Below are 25259 nucleotides of genomic sequence, written 5' to 3' on the forward strand. Positions count from 1 at the left end.
CCTTCTTTTTTTCAGTTTTTTTGGGTTTTTTTTTTTTTTTTTTTTTTTAGGAAAGGGTGGAAAGTGGATGGATGAGCAACAGAAGACTGTTGGAGACCTTGTTTTGATTGTTGAAGGCTAACTTGTCCGTCCAAGAGTCACCAGCCTCTTCACATCTTTCTGGAGAAAAACAGAGGAAAAGAGAGTTGTGAATGACTCACATTTTGAGACGATCAAGGTTCATCCTCGATTAAAGAATCGCGCAACAAGAGTTGGGCTGAGCGGATTAAAAACACAAAGGGAGGAAATGGTTACAGTGCGCATTCCAAAGGAGCTGCTTGGACACCGCATGAAACTCGAGGCAAGTTTCGGCAAGAGAAATTAGCCTGGACTGAGTCACCCAGCAGTCCTCAAACTCATCTACCGGTGTGACACAATGACAATGACACACACATGTTACTCACACGCCTCATTCATGTCACAGTGACTCATCACATTCCAGTTATTCCAAGAAAAACTCATTTCTCAACAAAAGAAATCATCATCCTTTCCCTTTATCATTGTTATACTAATATACACAACGAGGCCAATGATACCATGATGATAGTTGTGCGCTTCAATGTCAATTTATTTTGATTTGAATTTATTGATATAGCTCTGAATCCCAAAGACGTCTCAAGGCATTTTACATGTAGAACAAGTCTAGAAACATACTGCTCAATCCATGAAGAGATCAACTGACAAGATTAGGGATGTTTTTCGACCCAATATCCGTAAGACTACTCAACTCTCACTGGTACTGATACTAAGTCGCTGATACCCCGTGTACTTTTGATCCATAACATTTCTATTAAACCAATGAAATATAATTTAAAAAAAAAACAAAAAAAAACTTGTATTCATTTCTGACAAAGGGCAGAAAAAAAGAATCTACAATAGAGAAAAAAAATAAAGAACCAGTCCAGAATTTAAGTCCGAAATAAAACACAAATTAACTTGGTATTTAGGATTCAATTGTAATAAATTAATAAAAGTGCAAAATAAAAATGGCATCTCCCGGATTTTTAGTCTTTGTTTTAAAATAAATTGAAGTTCAAAATAATACAGTTTCAACTATTAAATGCCAAACATGGCACTGTGGAAAAAAGGGCTAGTCATTACAGTGGAATAATATGATGAATATAGCTTTTTTTTTTTTTTTTTACTAATTGCAAATATAAAATTGGTTAAATATTAAATACAACAAATGTAACTATCCAGAGAAAAATGTATCATACAAATTACAACTTACAAATTTAAAAAAAAGGAAGAAACAGGTGAGTTTAGCACATCGTATAATACATGACAAGTAAAAGCTGCCTAACCTACATTCAGCAGGAAAAAAATGACCTTCAAAATGAACTGAATAACAACATTATTTATTTTTTGTCTCAGTTGATGAGAAGCAGGTAAAGGTAAAATATATGCATGAAATACCGTAATGCAGAAAGTTATACCACCACCAAGTGAGTAAACAAATAAACGTATCATTTTGGTAGCGGCACACTAATAATGCACTGCAAGCATTATTATAAACCTTATAAAAATACATATATCTATAGATATTGCATCATATAGGGAATATGAGAGATTGTCGATGGTATGGAAAGGAGAATTATGTTTTGTCAAACTAGGTAACCGTACATCCAGCAACAGCAGTATCAATATTTGATGCCTTTGTACTGTAAAATTAAACAATACATGTGTGACATGTTGATTTGTACAGATTTACTGTTTCCCTCATGCTGGCGATTGTTTAGGACTAAATCCCAGACAGGGCCTCGCTCATCCCTAAATGTTTGCATATCAGACGCAAGCGGCATGGTTACAGCCACATCACACAGCATTTATCAGCGCACTCAATCAAAAGCAGCAGTGCGAGGGGTGAACAAGTGGAGTGACAATGGCGGCAAATCCCGAAATCAAGAACGATTAGGCGTAGCGATCCAACAGGGGTAATTACAGAGGAGCTGAAGGAGGTGCGAGGGGGCAAAACGGGGGTTTGGTTGGGCTGAACCTGCGTCATTCACCAAGCTCTGAATTTGCATTTCCAGCAGCGAGGCTGCCACAAATCAAAGGTGATGGGTGTGTTTGGAATAATCAGTGAATTAAGAAGCACTTCATGCCATGATGAGGATTCATTCAAGCCCGGTTTAATTCCAAGATTTGGGATTTCCTCTGAAGCTCATCAAGGTAACGATGGCGTAATTCACCTTTACATTGCTTCCATTTTATATATATATATATATATATATATACACAGTATTTATCAGACCATAAGGCGCACTTAAAATTTTCTCAAAATTCTACCATGCGCATTGTTCTCATCCGCATATAATCTTGAGCAGGCGTCCATGTTTTCGTCATACTACAATTAAAACAACTTTAAAAAAAACACCTTTAATGGCATATATAGCTTTGGTTCATAAATGATGGTTCAGTTAGCAACGTAGCATTTTTTCGTTCGAGATCAGCCCGCGGTATGGCTCAGATAAAGTCAAAGTGCTATTCGGAAGCCCCGACATGTGTTGTGGAATCTGGAACAGATGAATTATATTTCAATCCATGTTAATGGAAAAACATTGCTTCGGCTGAGGAACTGAGGCTCTATTATACAAACAAAATGCCTGAATGTGGTTTGCAGACTCAGATGTGGTAGTTCACAGTGGGTGGTGTGCTGTTTATTCAGTATATCTGTTCCTAAAGAGCGAAGCAGGCTTACACATTTAACAAGGTTTTGCGTGTTAACCAATTTTGACATGTGAGAGACCCCATACAAGACAGGGAAAACATCACTGTGTGTGCCTACCGCTCGTCCTCTTACTATTCTAGGCTAACTATTAGCTTAACTCATCGTACATTATGGTGAATGGCCTGTGAAAGACGTTATACAAACTGTGGCACAATCAGTTGCTCCTCCTACTTGTGCCTGGCTGCCGTGCAAGCTTCAGGTCGCTGTCTAATTGGTTATAGTTTGTAATAAGCTGTTTTTTAAAAACGTTTTTTCTTATTTCTTTATTCCACAGTTATAATATCCGTAGCTCAGCCAAACTTAAAAATTGAACAGTTTTTTTTTTCTTTCATGACTTTCAGCCCGATCATTTTCTGAGGAAGTCAGGAAGGAAATTTTGATTTACATTACCTACATCACAGGATAATTGCCTCAGATAATCTTTTCAGAGACATCTAAGGGCCTTTGCTGTTTTGGATTGCAAGAGAGGGAAAATGCAAATATTTGGACTGATTGTCGCAATATGTTGTATTTTGGTGCCCACGGCAATTATTTTCTGAACGGTATCTTAGCCATAATTGCAGTCACCCCATCACCTTTTTCATTCCAGGTCAGGACATGAATATGTCTCATGAATCATTCTTGTTGCATTTATATGGTAATTTCTGCCTCTGTAAAACTGACTCACCATAAAGAAAGAGCGGCACTTTGAAGCAGAGAGTGCAAACGCTTAGAGCGGCGTTGTTTTCATTCTTTTCAAATCCAATACTCAATTGCTGAACTCGGCGAGGTCGGCCTCGAGTGCGACAAAGACGCAGTCGGGCTATCAACCAAAACAAAGATTTAGTTCAAACCATATGAATGGATCAACTTGGCGGGGGCACATATTCACACCGTCCATTCAGTCACTGTGTGTAGCATGTAAAGGGAGTAAGCAAAGATGGATGAGAGTCAATGTCATACACGAACCATTAAAGGGTGTTGGGAGAGTCGCGTAAAAGCTCCCAGGGGGTCAACGGCCGCAAGATTCGTGTGGAAAAGCTGGCTCAGCAGCTGGCTGATCCTGGCTCCAAAGGGATCTCTACATTGCACACCGTGTGTGCAAACTCAAACAAAGAGCATAGTGGAGTATAGGCAAGAGTAAGACGTGGGCGGGCCGGGTCTCGTCCTTGCCATTTTTTCTTTTTTTTCTTTTTTTTTTGAAAGTTGCTCTTGCTCTTTCATGAGCATGCAAATAAACGGCTTCTGGGATAAATGGAATAGAACTCCTACGCTTTCAAAACAGCTTGAGCAGCAGGCCTCAGGACCTGTGTTCATCGACACACGAGTGAATAAACTTCCAATATGCAGAACATCGGAGACCAATTGTGTCCCTGCAAATTGATGGGACGACTCAGGCCTCAGGATCCAACTTGCAGTTTAATGATATGTATGCCAGCACAATAGCACTAAATGATGATTTAGTGCAATATTTAGGGTATATCAACAGTGATTGGGTATCACTAGAGAAAAAAAATTTTTTTTTCAATGTTGCTTGCCACCTTTTAATGAAAATTCTACTTTGACGTACTCCAAATTGTCAAGGACTGTATTTCGGTGTCAAAGTTACAAACCTATTTTGAACACAGTTTATCAGTTAAGCATTTAACACCATCGAGTGCTTATATGTCATTCTTCGCTGTGTAGGAAGTGTAAAAAGAAGTTAAGCTCTGGTTATAACAGAATGTACAAACAATAACAGCCTATAAAAACTTTGTCACTGTGATGAATTACATTTCTACATTTTGCAATCATTTGAAGACAAGCAGAAGGTCTTGGGGTTGTCACGTGAATCACATTGTGTTTGTACTATCAGCACTTGTGTTCTCCCCAAGTGTGCCAGTGTAGACCGATGTGAAAATGAGTCTGACTCCTGATGGAAAAAAAAAGGCAGGAAATTCAATGTCCGGGATGAGTAGCTGCATGAGATCAGCAGGCTGTGGTCTTTAACAGAGACAAATTCCAAGAAATACAAATTCTGCTGTTGATACCCACGACATTTGCTGAGAATAACGCAACTGCCGGCCAGTCTAAGCATTCGATTTAGCTATACAGTGGACCAAGCATACTTGCGGTTTTGGCACTCACGGAGTCACATATTTGCTGGGGTTTTTTTCTATTTTCCAATATTTTTTAATGGTTAATATATTTTTTTAGTTGTTGCCCCCCCCCCCATTTGACCCCCATTTTTCATGGAAAAGCATAGTGAATGTTTATCAGTGCTTTTTTTTTTTTAAAGATTTGTATTTATATATTTGCAAATGATTTTGTGTTTCCCAAAGAATTTCAATGAGCCTCAATTATGCGCTGATATTTGTGGGCCGTATAAAACATTCAAACAAAGTTTCTGCATTTTTTTGTCCAAGTATTTCTCAGTACTATAGTGAAAAGGAGAGGGAATATGAATATTTACGTTAAAGTGTTTGCGCCCTGAAATTTTTAAGTTAGGGGCCTACAGTGCTCCTTGTAAAAACAGTTCGTTTAGAGGCCTGAAAATGGACAATGTAGTCTTCAAATTAATCTCACATGCTTGTTTTTGAATGTCGGAGGAAGACAGACCACGCAGAACACCGACGTAAGCAGAAAAAGAACACACTGGCAGCAAACTAGAAGGCCAGAGCTCAGATTCAAACCGCAAACCTCAGAACTGTCAGGCAGACATGCGAACCACACAGACGAACAATAAATCAATCAATTAAAAAAAAATTTGCATTACGTTGTTGTTTTCCAATAATACTGCATTTTCTTTCACACTATATCGGTGAGCAAATTTGGATGCTTCAATTATTACATCATTTTGATCACAAACAGTTTCAGGCTTCTGAAATGCGCTGTGGCAGCAGACAAATGTTCCGACACGCCATCGGGCTCCACAAACTTCCCCCCTTCACGATGAACAAGCAGCCGTGTCAATGAGCTCTCATTAAATAAAGCGCTGGCTGAAAATGATGTTGATTTTCTCCCCGAACGGCACTCAAGCAAGTCAGAGGCGGCCGCAATGTTTTCCGGCGATGTGACGATAAAGAGCATCGGGAGACCAAAAAGAAGCGGTCATGCGTAACTATAAGCAAGTGAAAAATGTCAGAAGTGAAAACCTCGTGGTGTAAACTGGTGTCACCCAAGGAACGCAGCTCGTCTACTTATTGCCTTTTTTTCTGTACGGCCTAAGCTTCTTAGTGATGCAGCCAAAATTTGTCTTGAGCTCCTCAATTCATAAGGCAATTGTCTCGCGGGAGATAAAGAAACATCAACACGGAAATCCCTTCACAGAGTCGTCTGTTGTCAGACAGGAAAAGGAAAAGGCAGATTGTAATTTCATGCCTCGGATTAGTGCGTTATTCCCTTAATGATGACAGTGAGGCATGAAATCTTTACGCCTAAGTAAACTCGATGCGTTAGTGATCAAAACAACAGCAATAAACCGGTTTGTCACTCACGACAAGTAGATACTGTTCCAATAATTTGATTATTTGGACATCCCGACAAAATAGCTTCGTTTCTTTTGAATGTTGGAACATTGTCTATGGACATGGAGTATCATTTTAAAAGCTTAATTTCTCCAAATGAGACAATTTTTTTTTTACCCCCAACAGGATTCTTGAAGATTCTGCTACATTAGCTCTTACTCTCTCACGAGCTGCAATAACGAGGGGACTTGCTGGCATGTCAGGCTGAGTTATATTTGTACATTTCTTTGTCTTGCTAGGAAATGACTAGTTCTGCTCCAGTGCCAGATCCATCCGTCAGCTTCCAAGCTGCTTTGCGTAACTTTTCCCTAATCCGTCCAGCCATCCTCGCAGTCTCCACGAGGGAGCCGCACCAAACGAGAGTTTTAACCCCCCCCACTCCCTCCCAGAAACCACAAGTGGCTTCAGTAATTGCCGTCATTTCATCTGGTCTGGTTTCCTGTGTTGAGGCCACAATGAAATGTCGCCATTTATGCATTACTGCAAACCACACATTTGAACAAGTCGACATTTTGGAACCAGAAATGTGTTTCCACTGAGGAGCAAAGGCTGTGATGATGACATTCAGGCAGAGCTCAAAAGTGAATCAAACTCTGATTTAGTTTCAAAGCAAAGTTGCGTGGATTTGAGTGGTTCCCTCGCATATTAAAGGGACCTTTTCCCGAGCCAAGATCCTTAAGACAACTCCTGATGTGAACTGCCAGAAGAGGATCTCAGTTCAACAAGAAAGGTTGCGTCATATTCAAATCTAGAAATGCACGGTAGCAGATGAACACAATGTAACCCACAGGACATGCACTATTCATTACACTGGTGGAAACATTTTCAGTATTTTATTATTTTTTTTTAATCAGAGATTTTGCACTGGTTCCGAATCTGTACTCATTTTTCCCCCCGATCACACCAGGTTATCACCCATCCATCCATCTATTTTCTAATCTGCCTATCCTCATAAGGGTCACGGGCATGCTGAGACGAACAACCATTCACGCTCACAATCACACCTTGGGACAATTTTGAGTGTTCCAATAACCTGCCAAGCATGTTTTTAGAACGTAGGAGGAAACCTAGAGAGTACCTGAAGAAAACCCACGCAGGCACGGGGAGAACATGCAAACTACTCACAGGAAGGGCAGAGCTGGACTCGAACCCTGCACCTCTGCACTGTGACTCGGGTGTGTATTTTAAATGATCTTTAAAGCGCTTTGTTACAGCTGCAGCGGTTGTGAAAGCTCTATATAAATAACTCTGTAGTGTATTGTATTGAATTCTCTTTAGCATAGCTCCATCGAGTGAATGCATAACGCAACCACAGCCACTATTGTAACTTCTATTCTATGTGCCTTTTAGTGCGGTGCGCCGTAGATATGAAAACAGTTTTAAATTAGGCCATTTATTGAAGGTGCACCTTATACTACAAAGCCCATAATAGTGCAGAAAATACGGTATTTTTGTGGGTTCAGTCATTAAAAATTGACATTTAACACCATCCTCCCCAAACCCCACAAGTAGAACCAACAGTGACCAAACACACAAATTTTTTTTTTTTTTTCTGAATGGTTTGGCCATGGCCCCGGGTTTGTTGCCTTCTATTTTCTAGTCTGATATCATAATAAAGGGGTCATTATGGCATTATGAGACAGTCAATGCAACGCTGGGTTTCGAACTTTGCTCCGAATAGTGACTTTGCATTAAAACAGCAGCAATTTTGTAATTTATGGCAAATAATGTGCACTTGCACACAATTAAGTGCGTAGTCAAGTGCACTTTGCATGCAGTGTTTCATTAGTGACCCTCACCATCCTCTGACATATCATTAAAACACACCCATGTTTTGAGAAACAAGGAGCATGTCACGGTGAACGGAGGGGCTAATTGAGTCTCGGCAGCGCAGATCATCAAGGGCATGTGAGTGTACCGCATTGCAAGACCCCAACCCATCGGCCTCCCAACGCTGCGCTTCAAGCAAACAAGCAATGCTTTATGTGTGAAAGATGACACACACCAAGGGGGCTTATGATGCCACTCTCATGACTTTTGTTCGACTTCCAGGAGCACCCCCATCCAAAACAAATTACTCTCATGATCTCTGACATGTGTGCACACAAACCAGGAAGTGAGGAAGGGTTGCCTCAACCCCCACCTCCCACCCCACACAGCTTATTTTCCTTACTGACACAAATCATATCCTCTTCCTATTACACAGGAGGCTGAATCTGCAGAGGTGTGATCTCCTGATCCAAGTCTGTCTGTCATCATAGCAGAAAAAAACAGACGAGTTCCCTTTTGTCATCCTTTTCCATAAATCTGAATTGTAAAAATAAATAAATAAATAACCTCAGCCAACGAAGAGGGAATCCTTGGCAGGGGTGGGAAAACAACAGTGGCATGTCACTGGAGGTGAACGGATCAAACGCTCTCACGTGAACGTCACACTAACACAAACGTAGATTCGATCGGTGCCCTAACATCAACAAGCTGGGGGGCATCGAATGGCGCTCAGGAGTCGAAACTGAAAGAAGGTTGCGTTTAAAGTCAAGTTGTGTATTCAGTCTGACTCAACTCCAGTGAGGGTATTTGTTTCCACAAAGGCATCACTTTCCCAACAAGAGAATCGAGCGCGTACTTTCACACTGTCATTCTGTTCCATTAAAAAAATGTTGTTAGTATATGAATGAGCACAAAAATCAGGCGATCCAAGCCCCAACTGAAATTGTTTCTGTAGATAAGTGAAATGACGGAAGTGAGCCAATAAAAATAAATGTGGCCTCTGATTTTGGGGCGACTAGTTCTCGTCTTTTGAAAGTCAGCGAGGAGAGGCTCCAGCTCACCTGTGACCCTGAACAAAATAAGCACTAAAAAAAGGAACGAATGAATGAATGAATGAAGGTTAGCTGGACATCCATGAAGCACGATAGCATTGCTACAACTAATAAACGAATACATCGTTTGTCAACCAGTTTTTGCAAATTGACAGCACGGTTCTCCTGAAAGAACCCCAAAAGTGGATAAACGTATCAAAATGGAGGGAAAATTGAAGCTACCTCTGCTCCACCTCAGAATCTAATCCTATCTTCTTCAGCCCAGTGACCCACTTTTGGTTCCACCAGAACCACTCTAGAACTTTGTGAGACACAAATGCATCTCATATGCAAATCTATTTCTCATATACAAATGAGAAAATGGGTTGTCTTATAAAAGTAATGGCCTGTGCGGTTTAATAAATGTCTTACTTTAGAAGAGCCGCTTGTATAAAGGCACTTTGTAATAAAAGTCATAAATTAGGTGCTGCGGAGTGTGTATATTTTAGCCTTGAGGAGATGTGTGGTGTCACTATACGTTATTAATAATCCACATGAGCAAGGGCGTTTGTAAAACAGGAATCCCGTTGAGGCGCGGCGAGTCCGCTAAGGCAATAATGTGAAGTTGTGCACGGACTCTCTACAGCAAATAGAATCAATTGCGAATCAAACATGACACGCAAAGGGTGTTTCACAGGTTTCACAATCCTCCCAAATTCACTTTGAGGATTACAGGAAATGCTTTTGTCTGATAGTTCAAATGAAAAAGAAGCACAACGTCCTGACCATGCGTTGTCCAAAACTGTCGGAAATAATTCATTCTAAGATTATATAACAGCCAGGTGAGTCGGTGGGGCATGCTACTGATGCTAAGTATAGTGGAAAAAAAAATTACCTTACTTTTCGTATCTTTAGTGACCATTTTCAGTGTCGCGATTAGGGCACAAGGAACAAACCAGGACGCAAAGCACGACCAACAGCGGTGGGTTAGTGCGTGCGCATTCGAACTCGTTTGTGTATTTTGAGGTCAGATGTATTTGCTTTCTTAATCGACGCACGCTCCCCGACCGAGGCGTTATCTGTCTGCAGCTGTACGACGCTCAACAAACATTCGACTCTGACCTTTGCTGTGCATGACCAGAATATTCTACAATAGATATCTTTTGGATTTATTTGATTCTAACATGTATAATTTTTTTGGTTTTTTATAAATGAACAAATGATATGTGTTACTTTAATAAATTTTAATCATGTGCAACTGAAAAACAATTCTTTCTTTTCAGTGTGGCTTGTAAAAAGGACACTGTTGGTTGCTTACGAGGCAGCAGGAAATATGGTAGCAAAGGATGAAAAAGGGAGCCATAAACCACAACCTGGAAAGGAGTCAAGATCACTCGAGGTTAGAAACAGTGAATGATATCCCGTGAAAGTGAGAGCGAAGGGAGAAACAATACAGTGCCCGCGGGGAAAGGCAGGAAGGAAGCAAGGAAGGAGGAAAGGAGGGAAGGAAGGAAGCCATGCAGTCATTACTCTCACTGGCTAACAAGCTCTTTGAGCAGCAGCAACAACTCCCAAAAGCCGACGGGTCATATTGGCTGTTAACCGCGGCAAATTTACACAGCCCCAGCATGCATCCTCCGGCCAGTAGAGGGGGGGTGGGGGGGGCATGTTGCCAAGGGGTGAGGGTCATGTTGGCAGGGACATCAAGAGACGAAAAAGTACTATTTTGGTCTATTCATGCCAGCATACACAGCACAGTACAAATGTGAGCGACTCCTCACTTGATGAGTGTGAAGTTTCCACGCGTTCTGACTGCGCTTATATTGTGTGGTGTACTCAAGATGAGCAAACACGACACACCGCACACATTGTGAAATATATCTCCTCTGACATCACCAGTTTCCTTCCACAAACCATATTCCTATTGTAGTACCACGAGTGGCCTCAGAGAGGCAGCATAGGACACCAGCATATCCAGTCTACAAAGAAGAAGAAAGTATATCGAAGAACTTGAAAAAGCCAGGCTAATGGATAGTAAAGAATAACGTGTGGGTCATCTTAACAACCCTCGAGATGTCATACAAACTCTCAACACAAACAGTGGCTCCGTTATTCAACAGCGCCCCCATGAGATCACTTCACAGAGTCCGTAGCTCAGCCGAAACACACACAAGGATTTGTGATTGTAAAAATTAAATAGGAATAACATTTACGAGAGCCGACCCTAACCGTTTTTTGAGCAGATCAGGTCGGAAAAAAAACCTCCCTCTGAAGGCAAACTACAACACAGGATAATGTTTCAGAGCCATTTGAGAATCTGGCCTATGCTGACTTCGATCAGAATTTGACCTGAGTGGTATTTGTGTACCCCACTTAAGAGAGCCAGAATCTGTTATGTAACCGTTCCTGGTGGTGGCTTCAGGGAGAAGACGGTGTGTGTGTGTGTGTGTGTGTGGGGGGGTGTAATCACGTGAGGGGGACCTGTCAGTCAAAATAATCCCTTAATTTTCTCCCACTACTGTTTGGTTCAACTTCTGATCATGCACAGCTCGACCACTGGAAACACAGCAGGGAAACCAATTCTTCCGCTAAGCCCACCAAAAAGGCCCCCCCAGATGAGGGGCTGGATGTTACCCACTGTGATGTAACCATGAAGTGAAACCATGAAATGCTCTCCTGGCAGGCCTCGGCATGATCCATGCTCAAGTCAATGAGCCATCAATTCAATTAACAGCACGACGGGGTGCATGTAATGTCAATACCCCCCACTCTCCTGCGATTGCCAAATCCTAGCAGCTTGCATGGAAGGGAAACAGGAAGGATGGCAACCATAAAAACGAGATGGTTTGCGTTTCAGGTTATTTTAGCGATACCATAAACAGCGAAATGTCAAGAAGTGGGATACACTCTTGACTGGTGGCTCGTGAAACATATTTTTTACCATTGGGGATGTCAACAATCAAGCTCACTAGCTTCCAGTTCAGATCATCGGAAGCTGTAGAAAAAGCCTTTTTGCTTTTTAAAGTAAGACTTGTCTGGGGATTTTTTTGTGGCCTTTTGTTTTCTTCAAGGGCAGCACACAACAGATTTTTTTTTTTTTTTAATGACCAATTTTACAGAGACCCACTGTCTTATGCTGACTAGTCCGACTAACACACGTCAATCACCACACACAGACTTGCGTGACCCAAAACTCAGCTGCGTGCCTGCTTTTGGGTCAAAGCTCAAGCAGGAGCTCCGTGAATACCATACCAGTCTTATGCCGACATCAGACGACATGAATGGAGCCCGATTGTGAGCCAACAAACGTGTTGCAGACAAACGTAGTGTCTCCTTGTCGATTTTGAATTGTCTTGATGCGTCGTAGCCCGTGCAGTGTGATACACTCAATAGTTGTTCGTGAGGCATTTGGGACACTTCACGATGACGAAATTCTAGCATTTTTTTCATCTTGCTGCCTAGCGTGACATGTTCTATGTCGCAGGTGTCAAACTCCGGTCCTCGATGGCCGCCGTCCTGCATGTTTTCCGTTTCTCCCTGTTGCAACACACCTGATTCAAATGAACAGGCTCGATATCAGGCTTCTGCAGAGCTTGGCGATGAGCTGATGAGCAAACGTGGTGTCAATCAACAAATTTGTTACCTCAAGTTGTGTTTGGAGAATAGATGGTCCATACTGCCCTCTCTGAGTATCGTCTGAAGAAAGCCAGGCAGTTTTAAGAAAGGCATGGTCACTTGTGGCTTCCCGGCAGCGATACTACAAAAACACCTACGAATGGGGCCGAGTTCTTAGCATTCCTCACCCAGGCGACAATAATAGAGGACATTTGTGTTAATAGAATGTACTGTTTGTTATGAAATCAAATAACAGGAAGCAGGAAACATATTTTGTTCCAAGCCGACGTGCCCACTATTACAATACCCGAGGCTTGTGCCCGGGCTTGTCTGTTCTTCTTCTCAACGCAGCCAAGTACGCATTCCTCTAATTTCATCAGGGGTGATAAAGTGCCGCAAAATCAAGTCTGCGGCTACTTCGTTAGTCCAATCTAGCCTCGGATGAGTCGCATTAGCAGCATGTGGTGAGGAAAGTGGGCACTTAGCCATATTAGGAGCAAACATGGCCAGCAAGCACAAGCGGGCCAAACAGTGGATTTGAAATATAGTCTTACAAGTAAGAAACAATCCTCTTCTTTAACCCAGTTTTCAAACATCTTAACTTTTCCCAAAATTTCATTTGAGTGCAGACATAAGGGTCAACTACTCCCAGATGTGTGTTGCTACATATTGACTCCAGATCAACAACTTATCAGCAGACCAGCCTTAATATTGCCTTCCAAATTTGCCCAATTGTCAAGGATATGTAATAAGATGTAATAATTTTATTTAAAATCTGAAGTACGGTACTTCGACTGGGTTTGACACTCACTTAGATGCCCCTAACATGTACTCATTGAGAACACTGTCACAATTGTTGCCCCAGCAACCCGATTTACAATCTCAATCAATTAATATTGACGGACCAGCCAGCACCACCTCTCGTGATGTGCTACCCACTGGCGTCTGTGCCAAGCTTGCTTTTCAGTTGTCTGTGTGCTGATGCAAACTCTTTATTTGAAGTCATCGGCTTAAAACACAGATGAGTGATCTGTTAGCATTTAGCATGGTTAGCATTCATTTACTTGACCTCATTACCTTCTGACCATGGGTTTGTTCATAAATGTGTGTTGAGGAATGTCTACTTCTATTGCCCAATTGGCTTCAAAATGAATTACACTTCACGGTTACAACAGTTGTTTCTTCCTTGACTTAAATGAGAAAACTTTCCCGAAGCATCACTCTAATGTAGCTGCTCAATGAAAATCACATCTCTCCAAATGTGTTTCCTGACCAAAAAAAAAAAAAAAAGAATTCTGAAATACTGCCTAAGAAGTCCTTTAGAGCAGAACTATCCTTGTGTACCTTCCTATGGACCTCTTCCTCTTTCCGTCCTCATACTCATAATCACCTCCTCCAAATTTTACAGTCGATGTTTACCGCTTATGGGATCACGTGCTTCTGTCTCTCTGCCAAGATGTCTCGGTCTTTTGTTTTGTGTCACTCCCATCTTGCATGTCCACCACCTGAAGCCATGTTCTATATTGTTTTGTGTGAGAGAGCTGCATTTTAGCACAAAATTATACTACCGGTACCTAAAAATGCTGTGTATTGAAATATTGCAGTGTGACCTCTTTTTTTTTTTTTCCTCCAAAAGAACAATCGAGATGGCAGCATGCCTGCCCCATTCTCATAACTTGGGTTCACAGGAAAGTAGCCAGCTCTGATTTTCCACCACGTCCTGGCCAGAACTCCGTCCTGTTCGACCTCACACAGAGCAGGCCTGGAAGGCGCATGCATTTACAACTCAGCAGTGATTTCACAGAGACACGGAGACTTCAGCAGTTAGCTCTGGTCCAGCTCAGCCAGGCTAATATTGTCTCGTCCTATTCTGACGCCGTCTGGCCTGCAATCGCAGCTCAATCGACTTACCCAAAAGAAAGCATGTATCTTCAGATTTTGTCAGTTTTATTTTATTTGGAGTGACTATTAAACAACTTTAGTGCTTTAGATAATATTTCATTAAAAACTGCAGATAGATAATTTTCATCAACAGCAACCATTAAACGTTTTATTCTCTGTCGTAGGACTGTTTCTAAACGTCATCAGGAAAATATGATATGATTTCTCGATTATTGATATGGTCAGAGTAAGTATGCCTGAAACAGCTGAGGTTAAAATTCATTCTTAATGGTCACAGAGCACTAGTACTCCGTTTTAAATAGCCCGCTGGAATACAGTGGTACCTCTACTTGCGAAATTAATTGATTCTGGAAGAAATTTCTAAAATAGAAAATGTAAGTAGAGATGCATTTTCCATGTAAGTGCTCTAATTCGTTCCAAGCCCCCCCCCCCAAACTTTAACTTAACTGCGTCCTCATCGTTTTTTGCCCTATTTTGTTCATGTTCTCTCTCAGAAGTGGTTTTTGCCTGGCGTTTTGTAAAGAATTGATCCAAGGACATTTGCTTTTGTTGGCTTTTAACACTCCTTCGAAAATGTCTAAGGCAAATATCAGCATAGTGAGCGATCGCCGGACTGGTGAACACTTTTTCTGGGTGATTCACATTTACGTAAAATTATCGGCACACCTCATGGCCCGAGGGGTGATTGACGAGGACGCTGCATAGACACTGATCTATCTATCTACACGCATAGACACATACGGTAGAAGTCCCTCTTAGCCATTGGGATGATGCTGGGTAATAGCCAATGGCAAAGCAGCTATAAGTATGGTGCATTCAGGAAACTGTTAAAACACAACTTGAGATTTTGGGTGCTTGGGTGAAGCCAAAGGAGGACATATGAAGTGGTTAGCCTAAGAGCCGACTGAGGGGGTGGAACTCATCGTAAGACCTCACACTGTATCAGAATCACCGCTGTCAGCTGCACTCTGGCGCTTCACTGTTACACTCTGCAGCATCTATAGTCTGTCAGCTACATCAGAGGAACGCCAAATAAGAGCTCGACTATCATTTTCACAGCCGAGCAGCTCTCGGGTGGTTCCGCTGGCCGCTCCGCAGACATAACACAACCATCCATATTCTTTAGGCCTGACATCGGAGAGCTTCATGCAACTGTCTCCGGGCATTGCTCTGGTGCTACATCTTGATCTAGTGGACCTCGAAGAGAGACTTTCGAGAAACCTTGTCACTGGCATAATTGCACACATAATAAGCGGCGCTCTGTTGGAATTGCTCAGCTTCTGCTCCAGTTTGATAGAGACTCGGCTGGCCGGCAGTACATGAACTGTTTAGCCTAGGCATTTAAATACGTTTATTGGATAGATTATCGGGGCTAGTAACAATAAATTAAATTGATAATTTGAATACAGTGTATGTATAATGGAATAGCTGATCAGAGTTTTTGTCATGTGATTGAATTAACAGCAACCCTGCTGCTGTTTTGTCTCAATTCTTCCATGATAGAAATAATCAAGAATACAAAATTCCCAACCAATGAATTAATCAACTCATCATGTCCATTCCAATAAAGTCACCAGTTTAAGAGAAGTATCACTTTCTGTCTCTACCCCCTCCCTTGCCACCCCTCTGGGTGTTAAGTTTGATCAAAGACTAATCTCTGCTAGTAAGATGATTAAAATTAGCATCTGTTTCATTGTTAAGCGAAACGAAGTGGGCTGGCATGAGATCCCACAGTGCAAGTCGAGTGAGCCAGGAATACAACCGCCAAAAACAGAAGAAAAAAAAACAAAGTGGCAAGAGGGGGGAAAAAAAGAGAGAGAAAAAACAGCATGTAAGAACAAATGACAGAAAATCACATCACCATGCTCAGCTTGGTCTGTCGTGAAAGATGGCAAAGCCAGGCAATCATAATTCCAACGTGAACGCTTACTGTAAAAACTTTTTTTTCTCCAGTGAGACCGCACACTCGGACTATGATGACAATGATGAGATGAAGGTTTAAAAACCGATCATTCCGCGCGAGTCGTAAAACGAGCCGCCTCTCCATTCAAGTGAGCGAAGTAACTGCAACCTATTGATGATAAGTGCGCTGTGGCGGAGAAAATGATGAACAGTCAGCATAAACATGACATTGGCCGGCTCGAGCGTTTCCCTACATTTGGGCAACATCGTCGTGGTTGGGGTGGGGGCAGGGGTGGGGGTTAAAAACACAGCTTATATCCATTCACTGAGCCAAACAAAACATCCCCGCGGCTCCATTTAAAACCACATCAGCAGCGGCATGCAAACATATAATCATACTCCAGCGGGAAAAAAGTGCAATAACAGGAAGGAGAAAAATGATAAAAATCAACTGTTTGCTACCCTCGAGAAAATGTACAGTGGGGGAAAAAAAAGTCTCCATTCAGCATTTCATCAGCAACACAAACCGGAGCAGCTGGGGCACACAAACATGCTGAAGTGGGCTAATTGGGACACTTGGAGGCTGTTTCACTTTGGATGGGCATCAGCTAGAGATTTTAGCCCTTCTATATCACTGCTCAACAAACACACGCAAATGTTGTATGACTTTGTACAAAACAATACCTTTCCAGGCAACCTGACCATGACGTTGGGTTTGGAAATGTGGTCCGTTTCTCACCTGGTTGCTTTCCACATGGTACAAAGAAGAACCAAAATGTGTCACGACAAAACCATGACCCATTGCTCGATTGTTTTAGTGGTTAGAATGATGGAAACGCGGAGCTACTTAAAGCCAACAAGCAAAATTGTCCTTTGGTAACTTATGATGTAGACAACCTAAAAATGAAGTGCTGCTATCAGATGACGCGCAGACCCATTACATGCTAATACATGCTATGTACTCTCAACGCTATTGACATAAATCGACGGTGGAAACGGTTTGTCTGAGGAAACTTAAAAGATGGCTGTGTTAAGAAATCAAGGGACTTGGATAAAGAAATAATTCGATCTCTATCCTCTGTCATGTTCTCTCAAGCATATTTGGGTTTCACTCTTTATTTCAGTCGGCATATAAAAATTGCCTCACAATCACAACATCCATAAAAAAAAAAAATTATAATACGGAGCTGCTCAAAAAGGGCTTGACTAAAGCGTAGCTTGTACATGCCAAACTCTCTCTTGTCTTTCTCTTGAAGTTATATACCATAAACCTTCAACAAGTTATTGCTTGGACATTGTAAAAGGACCAACCAGTCCAAACTGTTGTCTGCCTTTATTCATCTATTGGACAGGAGAGTCGTGCCAATGCTGTAAATTCCCTTTTATGCATATTTCAACATCTGGTTTTGCTGTGCTCATAAAAATGGAATCAAATCAAATGGAATTAAGTGCGTGTATTCATCAAGTCCAATCAGGATCTGCTCTGTTCCCGTTCTCGTTTCAAGCCAAGTAGTGTTTTGAACAAGTTTCCGCCACATGATTGTGAGAGCCACTGTGCCTTCATGTTCCCTTCCAGCTTCCTCTCCACTTCCTGTCTGACTCAGTGTTGCATTCCCAGACCACCCTTTTTCCTCCTGTACGTTATTGTTGGATTTCAGCACATTGTCAGCGGTGAGGCTTGTAACACGTTACTCTAACATGGCCAAGTTTTTTTTTTTTTTTTTTTTTTTTTTTAATAATATGCCATCCGGTGTGATAGTATTTCCAGATTGGCAATCCGATGAAAATGACTTGTCCAAGTCACTGGCGGCTTGCTATTTTGGTCATTTTCCTTTGAAAAAAGAAACTTCCGTGCTTCATCCGTCTTGGGGAGTGGCGTCACCAAGTCACGTTTTCAGCATGACAACACACACATGTACAAGCCAAGCAGCCAGCGACATACACAACAAGGCAGGGAGGAGAGAGAGTTGCAGTTTTCAAGAGGGAAATACAGTCAGTAATTTGAGTTTGTGTCAGCTAAATATGAAAATATTAAGGTTTGTTGTTCACTCTGTACTGGCAATAATATTATACAGCATCAAATATACGTCAAATTTGAAGAAACATTTGGAGTGGAAGCACAGCGTGGTCAATATCGTAGACAAAGTCCCACCAGGTTGAGCAAAACAGAACGCTGTAGAAGGTCAGCCACCACTCAAACAAAAGATGGATTTTAGGCACACAAAAAAAAAAAAAAAAAACATTAAGAATTAAGTGAGGGTGATTTGAAGAAAATGGCAGGACAGTGTGGTCTATTTTAAAAACGTTTTTTGAGTAAAGTTTGTTTCCAGTTTTGTACTCATCTCTACAATTTTCTTGAGGCTCCAATGGGACGATTTATAAGCAGTCATCTTCAATATCCATACTCAGGGAGTGAAACTAGTATGTAACCACGACCTCTACAATGCGTGTAATTGTCAAAATGAAAAAAAAAACGATGACACTTGTTGACCTACATTCATCATTATAAGTTGTGACTCAAATTGTCGCCCTGGCTACAGTAAATGAATGATTTTCCACGCAACTCCCGCCGCCGCTGTTGTGCCTAGTGCATTTAGGCGGAGAATATTACAAACATTGGCACTTATTTTACAGTTGTGGACTTAAAATCAATGTCATTCGTAAAAATATTCCCGCAAAATGACCCAGTCGTGATTTTAGTCTTGTTTTTTTATGGTGTTCGGCAGCTTTAAAAATGCCCACTTTCAATGGCCAGAAGGGGTGGACCTGATGATGTACACACAAGAAAAACGACAGCTGAATGCTATTGTGTACTTATTTTCCCAGTGTCATTATTCTCATGAAACACGAAGAATTAGCACAACAAAACAGATGGGATGGACCAAGCAAAGGAGTGAAATTTTCAGCAGTAATTTCAGTGATTCTGATTTGAATAATGAATTGTTTGGATTGGAGTTTGGAAGAAAATTGCTTATTTTAAACAAGGATGGCCAGATGATTTCTCCTTCCTTCCGAGAACATCACTGTCTCAGTATGAAGGCTACGGACTTCCCCGTCTCGCTGCGGCCAAAGAGGCATCAGCAGAAGATGTCGCCGAGTGTCTGAAAACCGAGGCCATATGCACATCCCTACTGATCTCCACTTCAAACTCTGACAATATCAAACCAATCGCCCCATTATTTGGGATTTTATGAACATTAAATGTGAGCTGCTCGACAGCCAGCCCTGTGGTTTGGTGGTCAGTGAGTCTGGCCCGGCGGACAGTGAGCCCGGGGGCACAGACAGTGGCTCCTGCAGCCTCACATTCAATACTGTACAATCGACGTCGCAACCACTGGGATGGTTCAGTGGTTTAGTGTGTGCTAATTGTGTCCAGTTCCTCCGCTAACGTCACACCAAGATATGGAGGGAGGAAGTGGAGTGGTGTCATCGTGCCAATGAAAAAGAGGTCTTCCCAGACTAGTTATTTACTGATTTCTCCAAAACAAATCGATATACTTGAAAACACAAGCTAGCTTTATTTTCCTGATCAAAAAAAAACATTTTTTTCGTATGTATCTGGCACTCCTTCGTATTTTGATGGCACCAAGCTTGCAACAATGGAACTGATCTGTTCATTTGCATTCGTATCGTCAGATATCCTATATTGTGCGTATTTGTATCCAAATTTGGAAAATGCCTGAGTGCTTTTTGAGGGTATCCTATTTGTCCTCATTACGATGATTTGAAGGAATCTGATTTGTGTCGCTGAAAGTAAAATATGGGAACCATGCACATTAACTCAAGCCTTGGTAGACAGGTCAGATCAAAATGTATTGATTTGTATCAGAATCAGAAACAAAATGTATTGGGCAAGTATATAAAACGCGCAAGGGATTTACTTTCTCAGTTACAAACCGTCCAGAACGGGAAGCCTGGCGATTCGCTGTTAAGAGCCCCGTATCTTGTATCAGACATCATTAAAACGGAATGAGTTTCTTCTTCCATGTATAAATACACCTGATAGTTAGGTTAGCTAAATGCTGTATGCTACGTAGCGATAACTATAGTTTCACCAGCTCATTTCAGTTTAGCATTGTGAATGTGAAATCACTCATTCATGACTTCTTGATGTGACAGAAAGGAATACCTCTAAAATGAAAAAAAAAAAAAACTATATGAGTGCTGATGTTAGCATATTTACGTCTCATATGCTCTTTTTTTGCTAACAGCCCAGCTCTTCAATGTGTTATCATGGCTCCTCATTTTGAAAAGGATCAGTCATTCCAGAAAGAAAATCTGTTTTGGGCAAGAACAAGAGAACAAGAAAGATCAACCTTGACATTTAGATGATCACTTTGATGAATATGGGGGCTTAGGTAAACATGTGTGGTGCCTGGTAGCACTTACGCTAGTCTCACCAGCAAATGCTGGCCAACAGCTCAGCATCTTGAATTTGCATTCACAGACAATCACACAAATCGCAATACGAGTCCTGCATTTCTGTGGAAAGCAACAGTTATCCCGGGAAAGGCTCTTGGGTCCAGACTTCCAGTGATTCACTACTCTTAGTGTGCAGTATTACTGTGTCAACATGACTTACAAAGAACTACACTTGAGGTTACCTTTAGACAGCAGCCGTTTTGCTTCAGTCAATTTTACAAGGAAAAAAGCACAGCACATCTAACCGTGGTTGTACAATGTCTATTTGTGAAGTTGAAACAGTGGAACAAAGTTTATCAAAGACAGGATACATTTGAGGGAACACACGGGTCCTTGTATCACTGCGAAGGAATGACGATTGGTTGGGGTTTCCAATGCATTTGGATTCAAGCCAGATGAATACGGTGGAACCTCTAAAGTCCAACTCACCCGCACCCTTAATGAAGAAAAGCTCTACTGAAAATGAATGGAATTTTCCTCACTTTTGTCCACAAAAATAAGCTAAAAATAAATGATGGATTAAATTGCTTTCATTTGCAATCATCACATACTGTAGTTGCATTCTCAGTTCATGAATCATACAGTAAGTTCTCTCTGGTAATGTGGCATATGTAACTAACCTGAACATGCAACCATCCCTTGTTGCGGTCACCATAGCAACAATAGTGGGCACGGGTATCCTTATCAATAGGGGGCAGTGTTGAGACGAACAGCATCGTGTTGTTTTCCATATGAACAAACACACATCTCTAAAAGGCACGTGTGTCACGCAGTCAAACAAAACAAAATTCAAATGAACACAATTGCACGCAGCCATGCACAAATCACACACACACACACACGCGCGTGCGCACACACACACACACACACACACACACACACACACACACACACACACACACACACAGTCATCTGTTCCTGACAGCTGCCCCTTGGCATCCAATACTACACCGCCCGCAGTCTCGATTGCTCGCCCCCCTCCCCTTTTTGTTCCTCACTTCTTGTCAAGTTGCCACAAACAAAACAAGCGCACCCTCCCATGGTACCAACTAATTGATTATTGATGCCACCGGGGCACCAGTGACATAAATCCGAGCCCACGTGAGAAGTGGGAAGAGACCAGAACATAGGAGGCTGGTATGACACTGGGATGACATAATTCTCATGTTGCTCTTGTTTTTGATACAAATATGGAAGTGCAGACGTACAAATTGTTCCTTTCAATGTTTTGCCTGATTTTCGACGGCTCCATGACCAAGGAGATCAAAAAAAAAGAATGGGGATAGGACCAAAGATCCCAAACAGGCAATCCATGAGGAAAAACTAGTAAGCATATCATAAGGGCACCGACTTTCAGATCTGAATAAAATCTTCCCTATGCTGCCTCCACCACTCTCACGGAGACCAAAGGCGTGAACAAAACATTTAACTATGAACAGTATTTGCACTGTGAGAGTGTTAGGGCTTCCCAATGGAAGCGCTGAAAACAAGCCCGTGATAACTTCCTCTATCCTTTTGCATTTCACTTCCTCTTACACCATTCATGTTCCCATCTGTTGGACTGAGCGAGTGGACCAAGTGCTTTCGGGACAACAAGGGTGATTCGAGTAGGTTTGTCACTAGCCCCATGAAAAGATGACTTGATGAGACATGTCCGTTTGAAGGGAGAGGCCGTTTGAGGGTGATAGTAGGTCAGGTTAAGATCTTCATCAAACACTGTCTTCTCAAAAAAGAAACAAATAAATAAATAAATAGAGTTTCATAATTGATTTGTCATCTGATCATGACAGCAAACAATGATGAAAATGTCAGCTTTTTGGAAGTAATAATCTCATCCAAACTTTGCAAAAATCGGAAGGATATTTGACACAAATTGCTGATGGTAGCTCAGGGCAGTTAAACATTCTTACATTTTGAACCAGTTGTCCGCAAACATTCAGAAGTTATTCACATTCTCAAGTGAATTGCTTTTGAATAGATACAAAGTAATACGCCCAAGACATTTGAGGTAGGTCATACGGAAGCATCTTCTCTGTTTTTTTCTCTTTTTTTATGTTGCGTGCATTGTATGTATCCTCATAATAGTGGAGCTAAGACAATCAAATCAATCAAATCAATATCGGAAAGTTCTGGTAATGCTTCGCAATATGAAGCTCAGATGAAGCCCATCAAGCTCTTCCTCCTTCGATAGCAGTCGCTTCCCAGACAAAACATCCCCGGCCTCAACTCTATTCCACGCGATCAACTCCACCAACAATGCAGACCTCACATTTTACGCCGCACTCTGGCCTAACAAGGCGAGGATTTCGGACAAACGAGCACATGGCGAGGCTGCGCGGGAGAGCGGGATAGGAGCATTCCGTTGTGACAGCTGGACATTGGATCGGGGTGAAATCCACAAAGTGAGGGAGGGGGGATGCAGTTGCTTGAAAATAAACCCCCTTGACTATTTGTTCGCTGGCTGAAGCAGAAAGTAAAGACAGAAACTAAATCTGAGGGGCCGAGTGAGTCAGTCAGTGGTAGTACAAAAGCGCCATTATCTTACATGTGCGTGTGTTGGAAAAGACAGTTGGGGTAGAGTGGGGTTGCAATAGGATGGAAGGAGGGGACGGGGGGGGGGGGCGAAATACATAGCCACACATGCGTTTGCAGTATTCATTCATTAAGATATAGGTCAAGGATTCTGCTTCCATGCGCAGCCACTTGTCAAAATCTCTCAAGCTACACAGCAGTGAGTCTGGCTGCCTGGAGCGTGCGGGGGAGTCGCAGGAGGGGGTGGCGGGGGGCGTTCATAGTATAGTGAGGGGGAGGGGGGAGCTTCTTCTGGGGGTTGACACGGCACCCAGAGGAGCAGCGATGGCTCACTCGGCAGCGAAGTGATATGCTTTATGATCATAATGAACTCACGATAATGAACTTGGTGTGCGGGGCTCATCGGTTGCCCTTTAAGAGCGGTCGCTCTCCAGCCAACACGACAGAATTCGGACTACAGATGGCCATGCAAACAAATTGTCCTTACTGGGGATCACGACAACTTCATTTTTTCACCATCACTCTCTAAATGGAAAGACATACCATTCAGAGAAACGCCGAAAATGATCCACTGAAGCTAAGATATGTCCCAATTAAATGCATACATAGTGTCGCAACATAAATTGAAGTCAAATCTTCGTGGAGCATAAAATGTCAACAGCAACATGGAAAATCAGTCTCATAATATTCAGGCCAGTGTATGAAAACAAATCACAGTACCACAGTTGGTACGACGCTAACGTCACCTGCCTCCTAGTTTTACTTATAACAATCTGTGCATAGTAACGTACAGGACAGCAACATTTGAAACAAACTCTGAGCTTTTTTTCCCCCCACAAAGCATCAAATGTAAGTCTCTTCCTGTGTACTTCGTGTTTTGAGTCCTACTGTAGCCCATTTAGGCAGCTCACACCTTGGCCCCGACTTAGTTTCACCCTCTGCTGGTTGCTGCCAAATAGTAAAAGCTCTCACGCCGCAATTGCTTCGAAACAAAGGGGACCGCATAACCTCCGTGATAGGAAAACTTAGCCGATCGAATTCAACATGACTGACTGGAATCTCTGAATGGATCCATCCTGGACCTTGTTGCCGGCAAAAACGCAGGGGCAGACCTATAGACAGATGATCATACACACTCGAAATCACACTTATGGCCACTGGCCAACGCGGGAAGAAGAATATGAAAAGTGAGTCAAGATTCAGATCCAGAACTTTTCGATTGTGAGTCAACAGATTCAAGTAAATCCCCACAAAGTCAACAATGACTTCCCGTTAACCGAGCTCATCACTACGGCTAGTTTAGAAAGTACCTTTCAAAAAAGAAAAATTGCCTCTTTTGTTTTCACCATTACATTACACTGTTGAAGAAAAAAAAAAAACAGCAGGAGAATTAGTCAAGAAAAATAAGGAAAATCATCCAACCACAAACGAGCTCTCCGCTACGTTGCCCTTGTACAGTTTGTCTTGAAAAAGTAAAGATAAGGTAGTATTCTAAAACAAAATGCATTCATCACTAAAAATTTGATTCCACGAAAACGCAACGCAGCTTGAACATTAAATAGTGACACTTCCTGAAAAATCACCTTCGGCATTGCCAGCAGAGCAAAACAATAACAGGTTGCGTCTATGTGTGATTTTCCGAATAAGAGTGATGATAATTAGCTTGACCCAAATGAGCTTGTGATAATCAGTCTGATGCTGCGAGCTGGTTTGTTCTCTTAAACGCAGCAATTTGCACCCTGACGGCTGTTGTGTCCAACACACACACACACACACACACACACACACACACACACACACACACACACACCCACCCACACACACACACAC

At 42.0% G+C, this 25259-nt stretch overlaps 1 long non-coding RNA gene across 1 annotated transcript in view; it reads right to left on the reverse strand.

The window, feature by feature from the left end:
* Positions 1-18: 18 nt before the first annotated feature.
* The window catches only part of LOC109514080 (uncharacterized), a 175914-nt gene continuing 150673 nt past the window's right edge, over positions 19-25259 (reverse strand). Inside the window, exon 5 of the long non-coding RNA XR_002167933.1 lies at positions 19-159. This is a non-coding gene — a long non-coding RNA (uncharacterized LOC109514080). The remainder of the gene's footprint in view (positions 160-25259) is intronic.

This window comes from Hippocampus comes, unplaced genomic scaffold (assembly GCF_001891065.2).
Source record: "Hippocampus comes isolate QL1 unplaced genomic scaffold, H_comes_QL1_v1.1 scaffold139, whole genome shotgun sequence".
NCBI lineage: Eukaryota > Metazoa > Chordata > Actinopteri > Syngnathiformes > Syngnathidae > Hippocampus > Hippocampus comes.